We start from the raw sequence: 8,020 nt of genomic DNA, 5'->3' as shown, positions 1-8,020 counted from the left end.
ACCAGAAGGCATGTACACAAGTGTTCATAGCAGCAAGATTAGTAATCGCCCACAGCAAAACAGCTCAAGTGCCCATCAACAGTAGAATAGTAGAGAAATAAAATGTGGTATATTCACACAGTGGGATATTACACAGCAGAGAATGAAGGAGCCACATGGCACACAATGTTGATGGATCTCATAAGCATAATATGGAACAAAAAAAGCCAGACACACAAAGAGTTCATATTGTAGATCCTGTTTCTATCAAGTACCAAATCAGGGAACTCTAATCAATATTATTAGAAGTTAGGATAGCAGTCATCTTTGGGGCATAGTACCAGGAAGGGGGTGTGAGTTGACTTCCAGGGTGCTGGTGATGTTTTGTTTCCTGATTTGGGTACTGGTTATATGGGTATGTTCATCAAGCTCTACACTTATGATGTGTGCGCTTTTCTGTACAGCTATTTTGCTTCAATAAAAAGTAAATCATCATCATCATTATCTCCATCTAATGAAAAATGAAGGCTGAAAGCACAGAAGGGCCTCTGGGAGAGAGTTGTGAAGAGATTTACACTGAAAGTGACAAAGAAACAAAGCTGAGGGAGGTTCAGATATGGATAAGTTCAAGATGGACCCAGTGAAATCAAGCCACGTCGCCAGTGAAATCAGAGACCAAGTTGCAGTTTCCGGAATGCCCGATACACTCCATAATGGCGTCTTGTATAAGAGGTGATTACATCCAGTTCTAATCTCGGATTAGTTACAGAAGATAAATCACCTTGAACACTTTTGGAGACAGGAGTCAGAATTCTCCCAAATAAGAGATGGTCTGAATCCCCATGAGGCCCTACCATTAAACATTTGCTCCAGCACTCCATTCTCTCTGCTTACAAGATGTAAATCCTGATGCGGCCACCTTGAATTTGTATATGGTGGAGTCCTTTAATTGGAATCACTCTGGGCAAAGGCGATTAGATTCCATTAGCCATTGGAATCAATTGAAAAGCGAGCTTTCCTTCCTAAAGGGAAGGGCCAGGTTCCAGTACTTGGCTGACTGTGCAGCCCTGGAGGAATTCGTGGAAGGGAGGCCTTATTTTAAATATCATCACTTTCTGAAGAGACATTTATGGATCCTGCCCACGTTATTCAAGGAAGGCATGAGAAAGGCAAGGCAGGACTAGGGGGAAAGGAGCTGCAAGTAAACTATAATCTTTGACCTACACCCTTATACAATGCATGATGGTATGTTCTAGACAGCCAGTAAGACTAGCTATAGGTCTACTTGGTAGTAGAATTAGGCCCAGTGGTGACACCTCCTGGGTTCTATTCCAGATTTGTGTCACTCCAAGACCTGCTCAGAAGCCAATGAGGACACTTGCTGAGTCTGGGGTCTCCTCTGGTCTTTCCTACTTGCACCATCTCTGCACAAGAAGCCCAGGCAGGAAGAAAGCTCTCCATTGTGGCCTCTCTCAGCATCTCTCTCAGATGTCCTGTGGTCCATCTTCCCAGGTTTCCTGAGGTTGGTGGCCATGACTCAGAAGCCTCTAGTGCCATAATAAACCACCTCAGGGACGCTAATGTGTAATTATTGCATGTATTTATTTAAATTTAATCTAAAACAGAAGATTCCAGGGAAGGCAGTTATATCATTTGATATATGTATTTGTATATATAAATGTCATAGCTAGAGATACATAGTTTTGGTTTGAACCATCTGTTTCAGATTGCATTATTGTTCCCAATTCTTCACCGTGCCCTGTATCTATGCCCTTTGTCATGTGACTTTGCAATTCATCCTGCTAAAGGTGGAGTGTACCTCCCCATCCTATCCCATTGATGTCAGGCCACAGGATATCTTTGGGCTAATGGAATGTAAGCAGAAGTAACAGTGTGAGAGTTCCAAGTCTAGGACTTAAAAGTCATTGTATTTCCACTCTACTCTCTTGCATGTTTGTCATCACCATGAGAATAATATGTCCCAGGTAACCCACTTATCCATGGAGGATAAGAGACACATGGAGCAGATTGGACCCAACCCACACTTAGAGTCAAGCCCGGTTGATCACAGACGAGATTAGCTAACCACAGGTGATACACAGAAACATATGTGAGAAATAAATGCATAATGATATAAGCTACTTAGTTTTGGGGTGGTTTGTTATACAGCATTATTGTGGCAAGCACTGACTGATAACCACCTAAGCACTTTATTCTATCAACCCAAGACATAATGCACTCTACCATCTAAAAGAATATTCCATTTCTCTCTATCCCCTTACCCTTCTTAATTCTTCATAGCATTTATCACAATCTGAAATAGTACATTTTTTTTCACTCATGTATTTATTCTCTTTCTCTCTCCAGTAAAATGAAGTGTTATGATGGCCAAGATACTATTTTGTTCTTGGCTGTAAAGGCTCGAAGCCTTGGTAGGTACAGGTATTGGGTATTAAATACTTATGTGTGGAATGGATGTATGTAGTCCTTTTTGTCTTTAGTTAATGTCTCTTATCGAATTTACATTCCTGTGTGTAGCTCAATGACTTGGCAAAAGGCAAAGTTGGGGAAGAAGAAAACATTTGGGGGAGAAAAATCTGCAAACAGGAGACCTCTGCATGTTGTCCCTGAAGAGGGATGAGTTCTACCTCAAGAAGCCACACCCACCAGGACACCCTGAGGGGCTGGCCTATTGGCAACCCACTGACTCTTAAGAAATGCTGAGTTAAGGGACTACAGGGGCCATTCTGGCTCTAGAACTAGCAACCTAAATGGGGAGAGGGCATCTAAGAGGCAACAGTGTTGCCTCGGCTGGGTGCAAGGGTGTGCCCGGGTCTGGGGGGCGATGCTGGCCTGAGTGGTGGGCTGGAGAGGGCACGCTGCCAACTCTGGCTGGCCCACAGCCAGGAAGTCTGACTGAACGTGGGCCAGCCCTGTTGGCCCACAGACTCTGTAAGCTGAACTGCTCTGGAGCTCCTTGGCCTCTTTGTTTTCACTTCCCCACAGCTCTCCCTTAGTGTTTAGGAATGTGCTTTGAAGGTTCCAGCATGTTTCGCCTCTACTTAGGGAAACCAAGAGCAGAGGCTGGGCCGAGGCCAGATGGCTGCAGGGAGGGCACCTGTGATCACACTACGAGTGCCCCAAGGGGCAGGTGAAATCCAGGGGGTACAGACTAGGGGGGCACTGAAGCCAATCCTAATTCTCTGCTGGGAGACTCCGTTTCCAGTGTTAAACCTTGGAGAGTCTCAGGTTTGTTTTGTTGAGGGAGGCAGTAGTCCCTTACCAGCTTCCCAGAGAGCACGCATTTGCCCAGGAGCTTTGGGGATAAGCTACACTCTTCTATTTGTCCAGGGCAAAAGAAAGGACTATAATGAGTGCTTGAACTAGTCAAGTTGCCTCCTCGATTTGCATTAGACTCATTTTTTTGGCTGGCCTTGGGAAACAGTCAGGCCCTCCAAGGAAGGTGGCGGGAAGGACCCTGGCACAGCTGGCCTCTCTCGCATCTCCACCCCTGGGAGAATAGTCTCATTTCCAGGCTGCCCTCCTGTAAACCTCACAATAGGCTGCTTTTAAAAGCAGAACCTTGAAAATGGTTGGCTTCCTTCTTCCCTTTTCCAGGCCTCTTGTCCACTGTCCTTCATGGTCTTTGTTACCAGGCACAGAATGACCAAGTCTCTCCTACTCAGTCCTTTGAGGGCTCATAGCACTGTGGCCTCATATGTCCAGTATAGTGCTTTACACATAGCAAGTGCTTAATAAATGCTCAGTGACTAAAATACCAGACCTCTTCAGTGACCAAGAGCACCTTGGATCTTTCTCTAACCAGAAGTTGCTTTCCTCCAATTCATTACTCAAAGCAGGCAGCTTTGGGTTTTGGTCTTATTTTTGCCACCAACGTGTCACCTTGAGCTAGTGCTCTTACCCTCTGAACCGATTTCCTCAGCTGGGTTAAATGGGGGCTCAATTAAAGTCCTGGAAGTCATTCTATGAGATCTCCACAGACTCCTATTTGTGAGCTGTCACTTTATCCTCAGGTCCAGCCATTACAATCTTGCCCAGGCCCTGGCCTCCAGCAGAGGATTATCTCCCTGTTTTCCACGATCTGTTTAGCTTCATAACACACACCTGGTCCTTGGGCTTCTGATGCGTCTGCTCCTTTCTGTCCTCACAGCCATTTATACAGCTCTAACTCCTGTGTGTGATGAGGCCATGGCACATGAGCAATAACACCAGTGTCATAAGGGCACCAGAGTCATTTTTCTGCAGCCAGCATTGTCTATTTGGAGCTCCGGTAGACCTCCCTCATGCCTGGTGGTGACACAGGCCCTATTTAGTTAACTGTGAACTATGGATTTTTTTTCCTTCCTAATTTTCATTTCTCCTTGATTTCAGCAAGGGACTTAACATGTACTCCAGGCTCAGCTGAGGGTAAACAGAAAGTGCCATCAGAGGGATATCTCTTCCTTCTCTCAGAAGAGTCACTCTCTCTGTCCAGGTAATGACCGCCTTTTCCTCCCAGCTGCCTCTCAGCCTCCGTATATTTAGTGCATATTGCCCTGTATAGAGTTTAATTAGGCTTCAATGCACCCAGGAGCAAGAAGCAAGGACCCCTCTCGGGTCGAGCAAATGGGGCCCAACCCTGGCACAGAAGCCTGCAGCCAGCCTCCCCTGGCTGGTAAGTGATAGGCTGCCAGCAGGTAGAGGAGGTTGTCCATTCTTGGCTAATGATCGCTTTAGGCGCTGAGTGATAGAAAATCCAGGCGGGCTGGCAAGCTGCAGGGCGCAGCCAGGGACAATTGTATGGACCAGTTTAACATGGCTGGGGGAGGGCTGGCAGAAGGAATACTCTGTGTGTGTGTGTGTGTGTGTGTATGTGTGTGTGTGTGTGCGTGCGCGTGCGCGCGTGTGTTTCCTGGTCTATTTTCTCTCCCTTCCCCACTGCTTTTCCCTCATTCTTGCTCTCGCTTTCAGTTTTCTCTTCTGTTTCTAGCCCACGCGAGTTGAAATTAGAAAGGTCTTTGCATTCATTTATTTGTTTTAATAAAGACAGCATTTTTAAGCAGCATATTTGCAGCAATTGAGTGTTAAACTAAACACCAAGCCAACTAAATGTGTTAGGGGAAAATGAAAAGTCAGTTTACAAGAAACATATAATTAACACGTTCTTTGACTTTCTCTAAGCCTTTGTCTGGCTGAGGACAAGACAGAGCAACCATAATCAAGTTTAATAAAATGAAAGACAGTATGGAGGCAAAAGGGGAACAAAAAAGTTTGGAATGGGAAACAATCTTTAAGAGGAGATTCTAGAGTTACAATAAATATATTAAAAATGATTTTCTTGTTGCCTTATTTTTAGCCAATAGCCATTTTCTCCTTTCAACTATAAAGGCTCCAGAAGGCTCTAGTTTGTCCCGTACCTGTTAACAAGGACTGAAGCTGAGATCTGGATGGGGAGGGGAAGGGTGATACAAGGACCAGGCAGGAGATGCATGGGAGTTTCCAGAGACTGATCTACCCAGGCTAATGGAAATTACTATTGAATAATACCAGATTCTTCATGTAGCCTGACTTCCAATAAATTGTTCCCCTCCTCACCCCTTGGAGAAAGTGAAATAAGACATTAGACTTTCAATAATCTCATATGGTGATGATCAATCAAAACCCAGAGGAGAAGGCCAATTTATAGAAATTGTATCTGCTTCACTGGGCAGCTGGAACCAGGGAGCTGAAAAGAACATGGTGTTTGCCTTTGATGTGTGAAGTTGCCTAAAAATGACAAATGCCAAAAAACATTGCCTGTACACATGGGGCCTTTTCAAAGGGAGAGGATGCTCCCAAGAGGCTTATGTCAAGCAGAGCACAGTAGGGACCTGCCTGCCAAAAGGAGCACGCATATGTTTAGGCCACATCGAAACTATTTATTTTTATTATCTTTCAGCTATTTTAAGTTGCTGATTCCATCTTTCTTGTTTATCACCAATGAAGTTTATTTACTGAATTAACTTTTAATAGATCTTCTACTTTGTTCTTTAATGCTGGCTTCTAGGACTTGGTCTTTTTAGCCAGAACTCCTCTTCTTGCCTTTGTGACCAGCTCTCACACACTGCCCCCACCACCACCATCCCAATCCTGGAGGCAAAGGGCTCCGTCTCTGTTAACTCCTTGCCTGCCGGTGTCTTTTCTCTGTAGCTACTAATCACCTTCTTTTGATCATTGCCAAGTTCTCAGGTTGAAGGAAGGAGAAAGGACCTCTTGACCATTCTGACCGGCTTTCCACATGAGCCTGAAAATGTCGACAAATTTGAAACATCTGCCGGGCTGCTTTGGTCTGATTGCTAAAATATGCCGACCTCAAGCCCCCTCCTCCCCCCGCCCCTTTTAATCTGTTTCATATTCACAAATTAAGCATTTAGTCTGGGTAATAAATCAGGGCGGTTTACGAGACTCACTTGAGACAAACAAGCGAGTAGGGCGCAGCACAAGCCCCTGGAAGCAGAGTGTGCGGAGCTGCCAGGAGTCGGGAGCTCCACGCGCTCGAACGCGGACAGCAGCCTTGGCGCGCCCTGACACGCCGCCAGCACCCACATTTTGGCTTGTCCCTGAGCGGGCGGGGCGGAGGGGTGCAGGGGAGCAGCCCAAGCCAGGACCCACACCCCCTCCAACCTTCCACGCGAACCCGCGGCGCCCGGCCAGCCCCAGCTCTGGGCAGCTCGGCGCCCCCGCCCCGCCAGGGAGGGGCCATTGGCAAAGGCGACAGCCTCACCCGGCACACACCCTGTGGTGGGCCCATTAAGCCTCTCCCAGCCAAGAAGGCTGGATCCCCCTCCCCCACCTCTTCTATCTGGCTGCGCTCGGCCTTAAAGATCCCAGGCCCACACTGGCTGGAGAAGAAAACGATCCCTCTCCACATCCAAGTGTGACCTCCACTAAGCCTGGGCGCTAGACACCCCCCACCCCATCTCTCCACGTTGCCTCCTCCCAGGTTTCGGTCCCAGCAGCCACAAATCTACTTTCAGATTCAGAAGGGGAGGGCGAGGGGGAGGGCTCTCCTTCAGAGTGGATCGAGGCTTCCGAGAGGCATGGGGAGAGAAAAGGCACAAACAGGGCCCAGGCCCCCGCTGCAGAAACCCTGGCTCAGGCTTCAACGACCACCCAAACTCAGGGGGCTTCAACCTGTGAGCCTTCCGCCCTTCTCTGTGCAAGAAGTGGACCTGGACTGGGGGTCTCGGGCCAGTCCCAGCCTAGGACCTTGGGAGACCCCGAAGGGGAGAGTGGCTCCAGGTCACTTCATCCGGGCCTCAGTCGCCTTGCCATGCTCAAGTTCCCTATCGACTGGCGCTCTCGATGCTACAGTGGGACGCGGAGGCAGAGGCGGAGGGCGGGAAATGGAGAAGACAGAGCGTGCAGCCCACCAAGGACCCGGGAGGGGGCACAAGAGCAATTCCCCCACCTCGCAACACAGTGCACACATCGCCCTTCCTCGCTTCTCTTTGCACACATTTCGACTGCGAAAGCCATTACCGCCGGCGCGCGAGAGACTTTTTAAATATTTACAGCCCGCTCTCCGCACGGTAGCCTGATCCATCTTGTGGGCGCGGAGGCGGGGCGCAGGGCTCTGCTCCCGGGGAGGTAACGAGACCGGGCGGGGGCCGTCAGCCGCTTTCCCCTGCCGACCCTGGAGCTCGCCACCTTGTCCCCTCCAGGTGGGGAGGGGGCGGGAGAATGCGCGCAGCGCGCCCGGGGCCCTGCCCGTGCCAAAGCAGGCGGGGGAAGGGGGGGCGGGCAGCGTCCAGGAGGAGGGAAGGCCGGGAGGCTGATTTAAAGGTTCTCACCGGGAAGCGAGCGAGGCACAGACCTGAGAGCCGCCGCGCGGTGAAATCCGAGGAGCTCTCTTGGCGAGGAGGGGCTGTCAGAGGCCATTTATCTCTCGCCAGAGTGGAGGCTCGGCTCCCACACCGCCCGCGAGTAACAATGGCAGCGATCAGCAGCTCTGCACGCGCTCCAGTGCATGAATGGATTGCGGAAGATGCCTGCGTTCTTC

At 48.9% G+C, this 8,020-nt stretch overlaps 1 protein-coding gene across 1 annotated transcript in view; it reads right to left on the bottom strand.

The window, feature by feature from the left end:
* The window catches only part of BCOR (BCL6 corepressor), an 83,655-nt gene extending 75,721 nt beyond the window's left edge, over positions 1–7,934 (bottom strand). Inside the window, exon 1 of the mRNA XM_025051320.1 lies at positions 7,835–7,934. The gene's annotated coding sequence lies outside the window, so the exon portion shown is untranslated. The remainder of the gene's footprint in view (positions 1–7,834) is intronic.
* Between the last annotated feature and the right edge of the window lie 86 nt (positions 7,935–8,020).

The sequence above is a fragment of the Pteropus alecto genome, unplaced genomic scaffold (genome assembly GCF_000325575.1).
Source record: "Pteropus alecto unplaced genomic scaffold, ASM32557v1 scaffold28, whole genome shotgun sequence".
In the NCBI taxonomy this organism is placed as follows: domain Eukaryota; kingdom Metazoa; phylum Chordata; class Mammalia; order Chiroptera; family Pteropodidae; genus Pteropus; species Pteropus alecto.
Note: the sequence above shows the minus strand (reverse complement) of the source record. Positions and strands in the feature narration are given on the sequence as shown.